Source organism: Bidens hawaiensis, unplaced genomic scaffold (assembly GCF_021521415.1).
Source record: "Bidens hawaiensis isolate Kalapana, Puna unplaced genomic scaffold, B.hawaiensis_p1.1 tig00009513_1, whole genome shotgun sequence".
Lineage (NCBI taxonomy): Eukaryota > Viridiplantae > Streptophyta > Magnoliopsida > Asterales > Asteraceae > Bidens > Bidens hawaiensis.
In genome coordinates this window covers 14,150-32,271 of record NW_027491706.1, presented here as the reverse complement: position 1 = coordinate 32,271, position 18,122 = coordinate 14,150, and the positions used below count along the sequence as shown (strand labels likewise).

At 34.6% G+C, this 18,122-nt stretch overlaps 1 pseudogene across 1 annotated transcript; it reads left to right on the top strand.

The window, feature by feature from the left end:
* The first annotated feature begins 3,537 nt into the window (after positions 1-3,537).
* On the top strand, positions 3,538-7,247 carry LOC143532608 (homogentisate phytyltransferase 1, chloroplastic-like; annotated as a pseudogene). The gene is made up of 12 exons (XR_013135204.1): positions 3,538-3,632; positions 4,070-4,344; positions 4,460-4,543; positions 4,652-4,726; positions 4,855-4,938; positions 5,102-5,194; positions 5,296-5,376; positions 6,240-6,335; positions 6,434-6,505; positions 6,616-6,711; positions 6,824-6,928; positions 7,097-7,247. The product of XR_013135204.1 is annotated as a homogentisate phytyltransferase 1, chloroplastic-like (transcript).
* The last annotated feature ends 10,875 nt before the right edge of the window (positions 7,248-18,122 follow it).

The following is an 18,122-nucleotide window of genomic DNA, read 5'->3' as shown; positions in this document are numbered from 1 at the left end:
TTTTCAGACTAAATATAGCAGGTAAAATGAATTTTTATAAATTAATAAGCTAGTAAATAATTCTAGAAATATTTTTATAAAAATCTGCATAAGTGACTAAATTTTCATAATTTAATGATTAACGTTTAATTAATTATTCTAATTTGAAATTTAAACAAATTCAATTCTGATAAAAACCGGCAAGTTCGTGATTAACGAACCTGCAGGAATATCAGAACACCAAGAGTGATCAAAAATCATATTTTTAGATCAATTAAGTAAAAACAAACATTTTTATGAGAAACCTGGACAATTTGGATAGATTGTGCGCGTTTCTTCTCAAATCAATCTAAATAAACAGAAACTGACCCCGTAGCGAATCCGGAACCCCAATGTGTGATCTTTCTTTATAACTTAATCATTTTATCGACCAACACATTTACCCAAGCTTACTTCCCCATAACTGTTTTCTGAACGCATAAACGAACAACTTAGCCCAGCTGGAAAAACGGGGAAACTAAGCTAAGTTCAGTTTTGAGTATTAGACATTGAACAACATAGGGCCAATACCACTGAATTCACGTTGTCTGGTTGCTACAACGTCCGGATTTTATCGACCGATTGCTTCGCGCAACGCGCGGGTGAATCACTAGTTATAAATAAAAGAAAAAACACGAAGAACATTTAATTAAAGACCAAAAGATAACTGAAATTACACATCTGATTAAAAGAATAGCAGCCGTCAAAAGAAAGAAAAGAAAATGGAAAATCTCAAAATAGCCTAGTTTGACCAACACTTTCCAGAATTAGCCTAGGTTTTCAAAATAATCCCCAAAATAGCCTAAAATTCTCTTCGGATCCGTATTCAAATAACCTGTCAAATGTTCACACGCATTCAAATTTTCTGATGGATCCAACGTTTTTTTAAGTTATTTGAAGGATTCTTGTACAGCCAAGAAAATGTTTTTTTCTACTCTTAGAGTGGAAGAGGCACAAATGGGTATTACCCATGCACCAGCAATCATGTACTACCACCTCATTTCTATCTTTAATTACCCATAAACCACAAAGTTACTTGCGACACCTACCCACAAATACCCTAGAACTTTATTAATTCATTTTAATTCTTCAATGGTCGACAATGAATTAATTTTGTGTGGCAAACCTTTGCCATAGAATGAAGCCATGCACCTTACCCCACATAGGGTGGGGTGGTGTTACCATGTGGTTTGGAAGCCACACACCCTACCCATTTGAGTGCCCCTTCCCCTCTAATAAGCAGTCGAATCCAAGGGTTTAGTTCATGCTTCCGTCGGATCCGACTTCTTAATTTGTCCGTCGAACCCTAGATTTTCAATTCGGGGGGTTTTTGATTTTGAGTTCTAGTGTACAATTGAACACTATGGTTGTGTTCTCCTCGAAAAACTAAGCGATTTACACTATAGATTTGCTTGATTTTATGGAGAAATAAGAAAGATGAAGACGGAGGTTGGTTATGAAGGTTTAGGGTTTGAGAGGTAGAATATGAAAAACTTCGTCAGGCCCATTAAAAATTTCGTAAGATCCAATGGTTCTTTAAGGAATTCCGTCGGATTCGTTAATACGATAACACGTGACGCGATTTTAAAGGTCCACAAATTCCGCCAGATTAGTTCTTGTTTCCATTAGATCCGATAGGATTTTTAGGCAATTTTTGGAACTTTTGGAGAACATAGACTATTTCCGGAAAGTGTTGGTCAAGCTAGTCTATTTTGGAAATTTAAAAAAAATAAATAAATAAAAGCAGCCGCCAAGGGTCAACAATGACAATTTTAGTAAGTGACCTTTGTCAATAATGTCGTTCATTGTTACATGTATTTTTATAAAATTTGTATGGCAGAATTGACTTTTCATATTCTTAGCACGTATTATGAATCTAGCTAGTATTAGAATTCAAATTGGCACGTGCATGACCGGTTTTAGTCTTGTACAATTATAGCGTACGTGAATTTAACTTTATTTAATGATGCCAACTTGGTTTTGGTTTTAAACCTGTATTAAAGCAGCGATAGTGTTCGTGGTTCAACCAATTTAGTATTTTATGCTGTTGTAGAAAATATTTGGTTGATCGGTATTTATTTCATCGACTAAACTAAGCACGACTTTTGAATTATATTGTTCGGGTTGAAATTGATCGTTTTCGAGGTATACATGTTTTGTTTGTGAGTTATATCTTAACATATAAATAATTAATGTATGTCATTCTGCAAGCATATATTAATTCATACATATATGCATGGCCTATAACATTCTTAACTTCTTTATTGGTCTATATATAGTAAAATATATTGCACACCTACACATATGTACATGTAAAGATTAGAATATCTACCATGTATGCATTTCAATAAGTGGAAAATGTAATTCACAATGAATTCACAATAAGTGGAAAATGTAATTTATTCAAAGTGACCAAACAAAAAAATCTATGCTTTGGCAACCAACTTCTGCTGTTGTAGAAAATATTTGGTTGATCGGTATTTATTTCATCGACTAAACTAAGCACGACTTTTGAATTATATTGTTCGGGTTGAAATTGATGTTTTCGAGGTATACAAGTTTTGTTTGTGAGTTATATCTTAACATATAAATAATTAATGTATGCCATTCTGCAAGCATATATTAATTCATACATATATGCATGGCCTATAACATTCTTAACTTCTTTATTGGTCTATATATAGTAAAATATATTGCACACCTACACATATGTACATGTAAAGATTAGAATATCTACCATGTATGCATTTCAATAAGTGGAAAATGTAATTCACAATGAATTCACAATAAGTGGAAAATGTAATTTATTCAAAGTGACCAATCACAAAAATCTATGCTTTGGCAACCAACTTCTGCTGTTGTAGAAAATATTTGGTTGATCGGTATTTATTTCATCGACTAAACTAAGCACGACTTTTGAATTATATTGTTCGGGTTGAAATTGATCGTTTTCGAGGTATACAAGTTTTGTTTGTGAGTTATATCTTAACATATAAATAATTAATGTATGCCATTCTGCAAGCATATATTAATTCATACATATATGCATGGCCTATAACATTCTTAACTTCTTTATTGGTCTATATATAGTAAAATATATTGCACACCTACACATATGTACATGTAAAGATTAGAATATCTACCATGTATGCATTTCAATAAGTGGAAAATGTAATTCACAATGAATTCACAATAAGTGGAAAATGTAATTTATTCAAAGTGACCAATCACAAAAATCTATGCTTTGGCAACCAACTGTATTTTTACCATTTGCATTTAATACTTTTGATCACTTTGCATATGAGGCTGTGAAGTTATTTAGTCGAGCCCAATAGATGATATATGCAGAGTAATATTACGAATTCAACATCTATAAATATAGTTTTCAAAAAACTTAGTTTTTCTATTAAAAAAATGGCTAGCGGTGCAACTTATTGCCCATATGAGTTCTATTTCAATGTAAATAAATATCAAATTTTATATTGAAGTAACATAAGTTAATTACTCTATTTCAGGAAGGACAAATATGGCATCTCTTGCTATGGGCTCACTTTGTAAGCCAACTTCGCTTTTGTTTTCTGGAGTCGTGAAGTCGCCTTCCTCCCTTACCATAGGTACGGCTACTAGTTTTGACGTTAATTTTAAATGTTTTTAATATGTTTTCTTGGATTCAAACTTTAGAGGCCAGAAATTCGTCGTTAAAAAAATTAATAATAATAATATCTGTTTAATTATTATTATTAAATGCAAATAGTAAAAAAAAATAGTAGTAATAATAATAATAGTTCTAGTTGGTGACGGAACTAGAAAGTTTAATCGGGTCAATGACCCGGACGACCAGGCCCCATGTAGTTCCGCCAATGTGCTTAAGGGCTAGTGTGATCCAGTTACAAATTGATGAAACCAATATCTGTTTAATTCATTAATCTTTTAGTTTAATCTTTGTAGTTTTAAATCAATAATCTACAATTCAGTTGTGTCTGCTTATAGTATCTTGTTTTTCATTATATATTTTCATATTTTCTCATAACCAATGCAATGAATATATTAGGATCACAACCTTCAAAGTTTCTTCGGATATCCAATGCTGATATGAGCGAGTCCTTGACATTTCCACCAAGAAATTCTAAAAGTCACACGGATAAGAGCTTCTATGAACGATTTACGCCTCACCAAATGAAGAAAGAGAAGTTTGAGCTAAATGCGACATCTACCAACAATCCTCAGTTTGATGCAATTCATGATTTAACAAATCCCATGGAAAAAGCAATCCGTTTCGTGAACGTTTTGTATAGATTTATAAGGCCGTATGCAGCCGTTGGAACGGTAAATTAAGGCAATTTAGAAATATCAATATCATTGGTTATTTATAAAATTCCATTATCATAAGCTAAGATATAAATTACACTAACTAGTGATTATGTTTAATGCCATTTTGTAGGTTTTAAGTGTACTAGCCATGTCTCTTCTTAATGTCCAAAAACTATCAGATTTTTCCTCACTGTTCTTCCTGAAAATGATGCAGGTATTTTAAGATTGAACCGGCCTTCAACCGCAAACAGTTACAAACTTACAATACGCGATCTTCTTATAATAATAATCTTATTGTCTATAATCTGATGTTTACTTTCAGGCTCTTGTTGGAGGCATGTTTATGCAAATGTATGTCTGTGGATTCAATCAAATATGTGATATAGAACTTGACAAGGTTTGGAAAAGAAAAGAACTTACGGACTTTAGTTTGAACTTGGCATGCGCACGCACATGCGTGTCTATATGATTATTCTGCTAAAATATAGAATAGAACTATTGTTGATAGTATAATGAATCTTTCAGGTTAACAAGCCATCTCTCCCATTAGCTGCAGGCGAACTATCTATGACAACTGCTATCGTCGTGTCTTCGTTATCAGCTATCATGGTATGCAATATTTTATTGATGAACCTCCATTATCATGGTTACATAGATTATCTACAGGAAACAACAATAATCAAATCGGACCCCTTTGATCCCCCAGCTCATGACTTCTATTCGGGTATCATATTAATATATGTAGTTTCAATGTAGATTGTTCTGAATGCAGAGCTTGTCGACTGCATGACTCGTTGGTTCTCCCCCGTTGTTTTGGGGTTTCGTCGGGTGGTTTGTGGTTGGGACTGCATATTCAGCCAATGTGGTAAGGTTCTAATAATGTTATGGACTTATGGATACAATGGCTCTAAAATGTATATGTACCAAACATACTTAAGTTAAATTTTCTTGTGTGTACAATTCCAGCTACCCTGGTTGAGATGGAAGAGGTTTCCTTTCACAGCAGCCTTTTATATGCTTCCCATTGGATATTACATGCATATGCAGGTGTTTTTTTCTCTTTCTATGGTTGATTATATCATCTTGTGTGCAAATAATATTAACTTTTTGCAATATATTACAAAAAGGTAATGTGCTAGAGAACAACTTTTTAGAACATTTTGACTTTACACCTGAAAAATGTAAACGTTTTTTGAAATGCTAAAAAGGGAAATTTTAAGTGCTTATAAACATTGCATAATAGATTCATACATGCATTTATAAACATTTTTATTCATATATATACACAATTTTCATAGTAACTAGCTGAAAACAAATTATTATACTTCAAATAGAAATCACCTTTCACCCTTTCTATCTTTTATTTGCAAAGTGAAGTTGTGAGAAGAGAAAACTTTTGGACACTCGTCTCAATCTACATACTCCAAATCTAAAGTATCTAACTCGCAATCTTACACATATTTGAATTGCAAAAAGAAAAACTAACCAATTGTCATCATGTTTTTCCAAAAGACTAGATTGTTCAAAAAAAAGGGTTGTTAGATAACATTGTTCCCTTTGGTTCTCTTGATTCCATTTAATAGAGTTACAATATATAGAGATAAGATGGGATTTGTGGGCTCGATACTAAACCCTAAATATTATATGTTCAAATACTCCCTTGCTGTTAGAGCAGTGGAGATTCGAACCCTCATAATGAAAAATAATTATAAAAAAAAAAGAATATAAAACAAAAATGATATAAAAACAATAATAAAATTAGTCATGATCTTGGTCCTTGGCGCGTAGGTCCAATATTCTGCCAAAAAATCCACAAGCTTACTATAGGTTCCAATATATTACCATCTAATATTTATTTTTATTGTTCTTTATGCCCTGTTTATATGCACTAAATACATGAAAATCTGCAGAATTTTATTAGTGGAGCATCTAGTTTACTTTCAAGGCCAATATTATTTGCAGTAGGGATGCTTAGTGCCTTCTCAGTCTCAACAATATTCTTCAAGGTAAAAACCATGGTAGCTGATCAAACTTCTAATTTAAGTAATCAAAAGTAGTAAATTAACAGCATTTCTTGTCACTAATTTGATTATTCCTTTTGCAGGACATCCCCGATATTGAGGGAGACCGGATGCATGGAATTAAGTCGCTAGCCATAAAATTGGGTGAAAAACGAGTAAGTGTCAAGTACTAAATGTTGTTGAAATTTACACGAGCCTTTAAACGTTAAGACGTATTCGGATAAAGTCATTTCATCTTCTAGCACTAACACCTAAATCTTTGCAGATGTACTGGATTTGCATTTGGATTCTTGAAATCGCTTATATTGCTGCTACTTTGGTGGGAGCAACTTCTCCCATCGCCTGGAGCAAATATGTAACGGTAAGCTATGAATCTATGCAATAATTAAAGGAATTTTAACTAATTATAGAACTTTCTACGGTTTAGTAATAATATTTAGCTTGTGGATAACGATAACATTTTCGATATGTAGATTATTAGTCATCTGGCGATGGGAACAATACTTTGGATGCGTGCCAAATCAGTAGATTTGAAGAACATGGAAGCCGTTCAATCTATGTATATGTTCCTTTGGCAGGTAAGTTTCATAACATTATTTGTATCAGTTATCCTATTATTATGCATTGTTTAAAGTAACATATATAAGTGTCTTCTATTTGCAGTTTTGCACCATCTCTTTCATTATTATTTGTATCAGTTATCCTATTTTCTTTTCTTTAATTAGAAATAACTTTATCTGTTGCAGCTCTTCTATGCTGAATATGGCCTTATCTCGCTAGTACGGTGAACTAACAACTTTCCAGTGAAGAACATACTCCATATTGCAGTCGAATAAAGTAAATCTTCGCGAGGTTGTTTTACTATGAAATTTCAGATCAAGGTTCTAAGAAATAACTATACCCTGTGTCATACTAGTTTCTTTTGTTCATTCCTTTTTAATTTGAGTAATATATAACTATGGTTTTGGATGAGTCAATGAAATGTGCTTAGCTCCACAAGATAGTTGGGATTAAATATGTCAAACATTCATCATCATATTTATTTCATGATCCACACATACCTAATAACCTTTATAATCTTCTAAATATTTATCTTATCTTATATATCTAGAACTATGATGCACACACAACATAATCCCCAAACCATCCTACGACATAACATCATACTTAGTTGTTATATTCAATTTCCAATACACTGATATCAAGCAACGTGATTAACCCCAAAACTTATCAAAAACATGAATAAAGGGTTCTAAGAAACTCACCTTAACTTGATCGCACATCACTCTATCGCTCTTTTATCGTCTATTTAGTTATTAAAACACAAAGGAAGCTCATACCCTTGTGCACTTGACCTAAAAAGAAAGAAAGAAAGAAAGGAAGAAAGAAAAAAATAGAAAAGAAAAGGAAAAACCAAGGAAACTGGATAGTCTACATTGATGACACTTAGGGTCTGTTTGGTATGAGGTAATGGAATGAACGTGGTAACAGAACGGACAAAGAAATAGAATTGGTTATTACTGTTCCAATGAGATGTTTGTTTACCACATAGGAATTAAATGAATGATTACTTTGTATTGTTTGTTAGCTAGAAAAAAAAATTAAATTAAAATGGTGTGAGTGGCGGTGGTGGTGGGAGGTAGGTGGTGGTCGTGGCATTGGTGGGCGGTGGCGGATGGTGGTGGGCGACAGGAGATAATGGTGGTTGGAGGTGGTGGTGGCGGTAACACTGGAGGTGGCAAGCAGTGGTGGCAATGGCGGTGATGGACAACCTTGACAGTGGGTGGTAGGCGGTGGTGGTGAGGGGCAGGGGCGATGGTTAATGGCGGTGGTGGGCAGGTGACTGTGGTGGGCGGCTGGCACTGATGGCGATGGTTGGTGGCAGCGGGTGGTGGTGGCGGTAATGACGGCGGTGGATGGAGATGGTGGTGGTGTGGCGGTGAGTGCTGGTGGTGGGGGTGGTGGAGGTGATGTATGGTGAAAAAGGGAATGGAATGAAAAAAAACATGCGGTATGGATGAAATGAAATTGGGGTGTTTTAGAGGAAATTGAATGGACCAGGTAATGGGCCATTACATTCCTTTTATCAACCAAACATACTTTTCTTCATTCGCTTACAATGGGCCATTACATACTGCCCTTAATTTCTGCATACCAAACGCTACTTTAATGTTCCAAATCATAACCTCCAAGTTACATAGGATGCTAAATCATTCATTCCATTTCCAGATTAGCCACAAATCTAGGACTTTGATTATATCTGCATCATATGTCACGCCATCTCTTAAATCCTTGTCCCAAATATCTTTACTACATTCCATGTCATAATTGTTGGAAGTAATGGACTAGTCCGAGTAAGTTAACGCGGTCGACCGAGTTATAACCTGTAAGTTTCACATTGGGTAACGAGCATAAAATCCGTTTAAATTAGTTAACCGGTATTGACAATTTATTAACGGGATTATTATTTATATTAGATATAAATAATAATATAGATATTGTTTATTTACTAGTTAAACAAACTTGAGACAGGCTTTTAAATTTGTGTCGGGTGTAACATTCGTTATTTTTCAAACCCAAAAATCCGACCCGTTTTAAGTTTTCAGTTTTTGTTTATAAACATAAACACACACATGTATATATATATATATTATTCTCAAGTTTCTTTCATGTAGTTATTCGTTGATATTGTTGTTCGTATTTGTATTCGTTAACCCGACCCATTGAGTCGTTTCAATGCATAATTATTTATTAATTAATAATGTATTCTCGAAGTTTGAAGTTCATTGTTCATTTTATACTACTTTCTATCAACTATTAAAACTCCGGGTTATAACGTTTAGCGATTCGCAAACTATCGGTTATAATTCAACGAATATAATTATATACTTTTAACAAATTTGATGACTTTCAAAAGTTCATGGTTCTTTTTGTAAATTATAATTTAATTTATGGTTTGAAAGGAATATTAAACTTAAGGGGGCTGAACTATAAATTTTATTTTAAATTATATTATATTAAATTAAATCATCCCCAAACCCTCCCCACTGCCCGTTTTTCCGACAACCCCTCCGGCCGTCCGATTCGGTGTCGAAAATCACTAAACACCCCCTAATTTCTTGTCCTTTGACCCGATTATTTAGCATAACGAACTTTGATGTTAATATCTAACCGTAATCAACTTATTAATTGCGTTAACCACCGTCGGAGTTCTGGCCAAAGCCATTAACACTAATTAACGTGTAGACGCTCCAAACTTTAGTATAAACAGGACACACAATTAGTCTTCTAAACTTGCTCAAATCATCTAATTAAACTAAAACACACTCTTTCTCACTCAAATCGCTCGACTATTGTCATCTCCGACCGTCCTCTGTTCTCCACCTTCCCAACACTATACGAGGTAATCAAACTATGGTTTTGCATCTTTTCAACACGTCTATCATAACCCCTAACATAAAAAGATCGAACATGGAACAATTTAATCAATTGAAATGGTTAGGGTTTATGAAGATCATGATGTTTAACTTGTGTTTATTTACATTTTGCTTCTGTTTATATTCAAATTCACTAAATTAGTCTGGTGGTTAAACCTATAATTTGATAAACCACAGACCCGGGGTGACCCCGGGTCAAAGCGGTTTTTGTTATCTTTTTCTAAAACCCTTTATTTATTATATAAAAATCAAATAAATCTTTTAAAAATCATAATAAATCAATAAATTTATTTTTAAACCAAATAAAATTTTTATAAATTAAATATAAATGATAATTTATCACTTTTCCGCTTAAAGACCAAACTTTCATTTTCATAACCCACAAATTTTAATTCTTCCGTTAACATGAACCGTAAACTTTATTATTTAGGTTATTACATTAAAACCTTTAGATTTAATTTTGACTCGTAAATGTTAGCCCAAGTCTTATGAATATCATGCTTCGTATAATTTCAAATAATTCTGTTAAAACGTAAATACTATTAAAATAATCGAATGCCTTAAAATTTGTAAAGAGTTATAATAAAATAGTAATTAATTCCCAATAAATTTATACAATTATAGACCTTAATAATCTCGTTGGATTAGTCGTTAAATTCCGTATTTATATTTATAGTTCGTACGGATTGTTTGCTTCGGTTTCGTTATTGTGCTTTTGGCTTTTATTACAAGTTTGTCTTCGATTTCGAGGTGAGTTTCTCACACCCCCTTTTTAACGTTTTTACATATTCGGGGGTAGCATGTATATCGTATCAAAGCATTTACTTATTCATTACAAAACTACAATTCGCATTAGGGACTTGTGTGTTTATTTGATTACTTGCGTTGTGCTATTATCCGAGTACGTTGGTTGTTACCAACTGGAAAGGACCTTGCGTGCGTTGTGCTATTATCCGAGTATGTTGGTTGTCCCCAACTGGAAAGGACCTTGTGTGTGTTATGCGATTATCGGAGTACGTTGGTTGTTACCAACTGCAAAGGACTTTACTTGCGTTGTTGCACATGTTCATAGAATTGTATGGTTTTTATATATGTGCCAAAACTGTGCGATTCTCACCAACTATTTGTTAGTTGACCTTTTATTTTATATTCATGCTACAGGTACAAACATTAGAGGATGATACTTGAAAAAGATACTAAACTTAGGTTATTCAAACAACAAACAAGCTGTTTAGTTGTATTATCCATTTTCCTTGTATTTCTTGTTTCAAACTTGTGTATTTGAAGTATTAATGAATTAATGATAATATTATCACTTAATAGTGTCACATGTGTTTTGAACAATCTGTACGTCACAGTCGGGCGTTTTCGCTTAAGCCGGGGTGTTACATCGGGCTTAATCAAATATGGGGTTCTGATATTTGATATAAAAGATGAATTCCTATGATTAATGTGAATCACAATTAATTTACTTTTGATAAAGAAAACCTCAGCCGCAAAAAACAACTTGGAAAACACTCTAAGTCCGCCGGCCACAATTTTTTTGGAGCTATCTTACGCAATTTTGAATTGTCGCTTCGAAATCCAAAGCCACCAGTCACCACCACTTCAAGTCACCAGCCACCACTGTACGACGCCGCGTAGCACACACCGTCCTCCACTTCCGCCACTCACGCTCCACCGTCAGTCGTTTCTTCACCTAGCGTCGCTTGTCAACTCTCTATGTCTCAACTGGTTATCATTAGCCGAGGTATATCTAACTCATCAGTAGTTAATAGTAAATTGTTTATTATTACCGTGCTCGTATGGTTTTGTAATGGGATACTGTAGAGTTCTGGTGGTGATGAATACTTTTGTTGACTGATCACCACCGGAACCCATTAGTAGTATCAGAGCATTGGTTACAACATACGAGTCGGTATCGGTCTTTAACCAAAATTAGAACATAAACTTTAATTAGTTTTAAAAGTTTCTGATTTAGTTATCTTTAAAGGCAACTTTCATTTGGTTAAAATATTTTTTTTATTTGACCAAAAGATTGCCCAATTTATTTTGTGATTGTTAAAAATATGTAAATCTGGCCCAACCTTGTGTTTGTGGTTGTGTTTTATTCGGTTTTTGGTTTTATTGTTTTGTGGTTGTATATCTTTTTGTAAATGTGTAATAAACGAAGACCCAAAGGCAAAAATCGAGGAAGCTAAGCAAGAGTCATGAAGCCAGTGGGAGTTGCTCGAGACGACCAGATGCACTGAAGTCCATCCTTGTGGTTGCTTTTGCGTTTTGACCCCTTGACCCGTTTGTTCTTACTATTAGGCTCTAGCAAGACCGAACAAATTTTTGGCCATATAGATTTACATATTATCTTGCTATTGTAGTTTCTTGTATTTTATAATCGTTATAACATAACGAACCGAATACCACATAATTTTAAAAAGGAGTTTTTAAATATTAAAACAATCATATTAAAACAAGTTCTAAAAGGGCTTTATAGCTTGTCAAATTTTGTTATTAAAACAAAGTTTGTTTTAAAAAAAATTATTACTCTATCGTTTTGGCGTCTCGGTCTTTGTTTTAATGTATTTGATATTAGTTTAATGTATAGGGGGTATTTTGGTAAATAATGTAAAGACTCATTCGTTAGTACTATAATAGCGAATGAGTCCGCGTATTTTGTCCTCATTCATTAAGGATGTTTAACGATTAATGAGTTAACGTATGAGAGCAAACTTATGTGAGCCATTCGTTATGGTTTGTATAACAAATGACATAGTGAATGGAACACTCTTTCGTTAGGCATGTCATATAAAAAAGTCATCTCCTATATATACCCTTGTAACATATTCTAAATTAACGAAGTTCATTATTCTAAAGTAAACAAACCGTTACTCTGTCCAATTATTCTCTCAACGCACACATTAACATAATCCTTCGTTCATTAACGTAATCGTTCAATCCATAAAGTAAATCACATCGATCTAATTGAATTCGTATCACAAGACTAGATCCGGTATATGCTCAACCACAAATAATAACAATTAAGTTTTGCGAATTAAACTAAATTTAATTTTCCAAAACTGTTAACTTAATAGAATTCTATTAACTTGAAATTGGTTAAATAAATCGCGAGACACTTAGTTTTAATAGGTTTCTAAAACTAAGAGTCTTAAGAGATGAAAGGGCTCATCAACTTTTCTCGATTAAATATAGTAAAACTGTCTTTTACTCTATTCGGTAAATATTAAAATTAAATCCCAGTTTTAAATCAATAGTCCATGTCATCCTACTATAAGATACACTTGGGGCAGACTGTGAAACTTCAAGTGTTTAGAGCCACAGCACCACACTTAATTTATAGCCTATCCCTCCAAGGTGTAAGGGTTTCGTTGACACATCCGGCCCTTCCACGCGTACCTGTACTAGGGCGACTTTTACATTACTCTCATGTTACGTGCCACAGTCGTCTGGAGACTAATGTGGGCATAGATAAGGCTAAACTTATCTAACTAGACAAATGTTGTCTTAAAATGCCTCATACCCAAGAGTTGCGTTTATCCACAATTGGCAATCGTTGTCAGTCTGCCTAACCACTTACTAATGTTGCGTGCTACAGTTGTCATTACCAACTGGAGGCTAGATTCTCAAAATTCCTATTCTATACATGTAATTGGGTCATTAATATTAAAAAGGAATATAAACTCAAAAATACTAATTATACTACTTTTGCTTATTTAACCATATGTCTTCTGATAAAGCCTCTTTCCCTCTCAAGCATGTAGTTGAGAAAGAAACGTGGAATGACACCACCTTTCTGGAATAGCACCACAATCTGAGACCGGTTCTCAAGATGGCAAAGAAGCCCTTTGTTAATGCTCATGTGCTTATGATATAAGGGCACATTGACCAAATTTGATTATCCCCTGCTGAACGAAATTGTATCGAATTTCATCTTAAACTTTCTCCTCAGCTCTTACAACCAGTTCGTGATGAATTTCAATATGAATACCTAGGTGATGACAATGATGAATATTCCAAATAAAACAAATCAAGTTCTTATGGTCAAATCTACAGATGTCAAGAAGCCCAACCCCAAGAAAATGGGTTATAACAGCAAAGGCAAGAAAAAGGTTATTGTTGCTACCAAGCCTGCACCAACACTAACAATCAAATTGCACAACCACCACTGCCGCATCATGAAAAGTGCCAATGTTTTATATTTATCAAGATAGGGCACTGTAAATAGAACTTCCCCAAGTACCTAGCCAAGCTGAGACAAAAGAGGGCCATTGGTGAATGCTCCTCTTTAGGGATTTCTATTTATGTTATTGAACTTTTCACTTTTTCTAGCAACACATGGGTATTTGATACCTTATGTGGCAACCACATCATAATGTCTTGCAAGAGCCATAAAATTGAAAGAAACTGAAACGACGCAACATGGAACTTAATGTTAATGATGGGAAGAGAGTCCCGGTTCATGTAACTGGAACATATTGTTTTGCATATCCATAAGGCCTTACATTTGCCTTGGATAACTGTTTGTTTCATTACTCTTGGAAAAAGGTTTAAGTACGCTTTAAATGGTATTGCCATTTTATGCCTACTTGAGTAATCTCATTTTATTTTGCGGCTAAACCTTGAAACGGTATCTATGAGATAAATGTCCAAACAGACAATAATGTATATAATCTTTCCAAAGGTATCAGATCAGGCATCAATGATACATTTCTATGGCATTGCCAACTTTGCCACATAAGCAAGGCACAAGTTAAAAGGCTCCAATCCAAGGGGATTCTTGAATCCACCGGGCCGGACTCCTTTGACGACTGCGAATATTGCTTAGCTGGAAAACTCGCTAAGGACTCATACACCCATATTTGTGAATGAGCTAAAGATCTCCCAGGACTCATACATATTGATGTTTGTGGTCCTTTTAAAACTATGTCTAGAAATCATGAAAGATACCTTGTTTCTTTTATTGACGATTATAGTCGATATGCTTATGTCTATCTTATGCAACACAAGTATTAAACCTTTGAAAAGTTCAAATAGTTTCAAAATGAAGTGGAAAACTAGCTCAGTAAAACAATTAAAATACTTCAATCAGATTGAGGTGGAGAATATCTCAACTCGGCTTTCATCAATCATTTTAAAGAGCGCGAAATTGTTTCACAGCTCACTCCACTTGGCACACCCAAACATAATGGCATAAGCAAGATGAGGAATTGAACCCTGCTAAACACGGTCCGATCGATGATGTGTAGTACTAACTTGCGTAACTCCTTTTGGAGTTATTATTTTATGACCACCGCCCACATTGTCAATCTAGCTCCGACTAAAAAGGTAAACAAAACCCCATATGAGATATGGTACAGGTGTAAACCTATTTTGTCTTACCTAAGAGTATGGGGATGTGACGCATATGTCACCAATGTTTCTAATGACAAGCTCGATCGTCGCAGCATAAAAGTTGTTTTCGTCAGATACTATAACCGAAGAAGATATGTTTTTTTACCATCCTGATACAAATATGATTTCTATCAAAAGGAAGAGTCGCTACCTCGAGACAGAATTTCTCGAACGAGGAACTGGAAATAATATTGTCGATCTTGAAGAAATTTGAGAGCCACAAACAACCGCTGAGGAAGTCGAAATGTCTGATCAACAAGTTGTTGTTGCTAAAAGTCAGACACAAACACGAGAGTTCGCAGAGTTAGTAGGATTTGCAAAGAACCTGAAAGATAAGTATGGTATCTAAATGGTCCCGAAGTTATATTAGTAGCCGAGTCTAATAATGACCTACTAACTACAAATTTTATCTCTTAGATCTAGAATCTAAGAAATGGCAAGAAACCATAAACGTCGAGATGCAATCTATGCACGAAAATCAAGTCTGGAACTTGTTTGAGCTACTCCCCGAGTTCGGGCAGTAGGGAGCATATGGATTTTCAAGAGAAAAGCTTACATGCATGGAAATGTGCAGACCTATATAGCACGGATAGTTGTGAAAGGTTTTACTCAAACTCAGGGTATTGACTATGATGAAACCTTCTTGCATGTTGTTGTGATCAAGTCGATCAGGATGTTAACATCGGTTTTCTAAATGGACACCTATTTGAAGATGTCTATATGGTTCAGCCTAAAGGTTTTATCGATCCAATATATCCTAATAGGGTGTGCAAACTTAGTAAGTCCATTTATGGACTTAAACATGCATCTCGCAGCTGGAATCTTCATTTTGATGAGAAAATCAAAGAGTTTTGTTATATAAAAAATGAAGACGAGCCTTGTGTTTATAGAAAGGCTAGTGGGAGCACTATATCATTCCTCATATTGTATGTGGATGATACACTAATCATTGGAAACAACATCCCTATGCTTGAAAAGGTCAAGCACTGGTTGAGATCTCGCTTTGCACTGAAAGATCTTGGTAAAGCTGCTTATATTCTAGGAATCAAGGTCTACCAAGATAGATCTAAGCGGCTTCTAGGGCTAAGTTAAAGTACAAACATAGACGAAGTAATGGCATGCTTCTCGATGGAAAAGGCCAAAAAAGGTGGAGTTCCCATTGCTAAAGGAACTTTGTTGAACAAATCGCAATCTGCTTCAACGGACATCGAAACTAAGCATATACAAGCAATCCCATATGCTTCAGCGATTGAATCTATCATGTACGCTATGTTATGCACTAGACTTGACGTCTCGTTTGCTTTAAGCATAACCAGTCGTTTTCAGCAAAGTCCTGACGTTGCCCATTGGACTGCAGTAACGAACATTCTAAGGTACTTGAAAAGAACCAAAGATATGCTCATAGTGTTGGAGGAGTGGAAGATGAGCTCACAGTAAGGTGTTACACTGACGCTAACTTCCAGAGTGACCGAGATGTTTCTCGCTCACAATCTTCTTGGATGTAGAAATTCATAGCCACGTGATTTGGTTCCAAGTTCTCATAAACCGATTGACGTAATCTGTGATAACACATGAGCCATTGCTTAAGCCAAAGAGCCCATATATCATCACAGGACCAAGCACATTCTAAAATGGTTCCACTAAATATGGGAAATATTGGAACATGAAGAAGTTAAATAAGCAAAATAAACACATGTCAAAACCTAGCAAACACATTCACTAAGCCGATGACTCAGGAAAAGCATGACCTTCACCGGGATGCGATCGGTCTTAGATTAGGTAGTCATATGTTTTGATTTAGTATTTGGATGTATGAACATTTAAACAGTTATAGTTTTGAATTCACTTTTGATTTACTTGTTAAATGCAAACATTGAATCTTATAATTATGTTTGTTTTTAAAACATTTAATCCATGAATCTTGTTTTCTAAATTATCCGTAGTCGGTCAGACTCGTGGGAACAACTCTAAATTAAGACTATTCTAACTTTGGACTCAAGGAGTTGACTTCCAAACTCACAAAACTCGTTATGATGACATTGGATGTAACTCACATCAAATCATCTTCATTGATCTTAGTCATAAGATGTTTTGATATGAGTATACTCATTTAGTATCCTTAGACCTGGATACATATTAGAACTTTCGTTTACTAAAAGCTATTCTTTGATCAGTGTCAACCGATGTCACGTAACTGCCAGTCGTAAAGGCATTGGTTGGGGGTACTTTGAAGTTCAGTGGGAGTTGTACGTAGTCAAAATGGGATTATGTACTTTTACATTATATGTAACAGTTAGACATCGTTGCGCCCTTGTTGATTCAAACTCGTGAAGTGTGAGGTCTCACCTAAACTTACTGTGTGTTTAATTGGACCACTTTGATTCTTGGTTGAGAACTATAATAATTGAACACCAAGTGAGATTGAATTTGATCCATGTCTCATTGTTCAATTGATGTCTTATATTGAAAGGATAGATGACAACGATTGCCATAACTCATTGTCTTGCAATAGTGTATTCCAAGATGTTTGGTTAATGGTTTTAAAGTGTCATAACTTGTTGGGGCAGCCATGTGTAGCTAGAGCACCGCTGGCTGTTAGTGTTAAACAGCTAAATCGAAAGCCGTCCAAGTGGGAGTCTGTTGGAAATAATGGACCAGCTCGAGTAAGTTAACGCGGCCGACCGAGCTATAACCCGTAAGAATTACACATTGGGTAGCAAACATAAAATTTGCTTAAATTAGTTAACCGGTATTGACAAATTATTAACGGGATTACTATTTATATTATATATAAATAATAATATAGATATTGTTTATTTACTAGATAAATAAACTTGAGTCGGGCTTTTAAACGTGCAACGGGCTTAACCAAATATGGGGTTCAAATATGTGTTATAAAAGATGAATTATTATGATTAATGTGAATCAC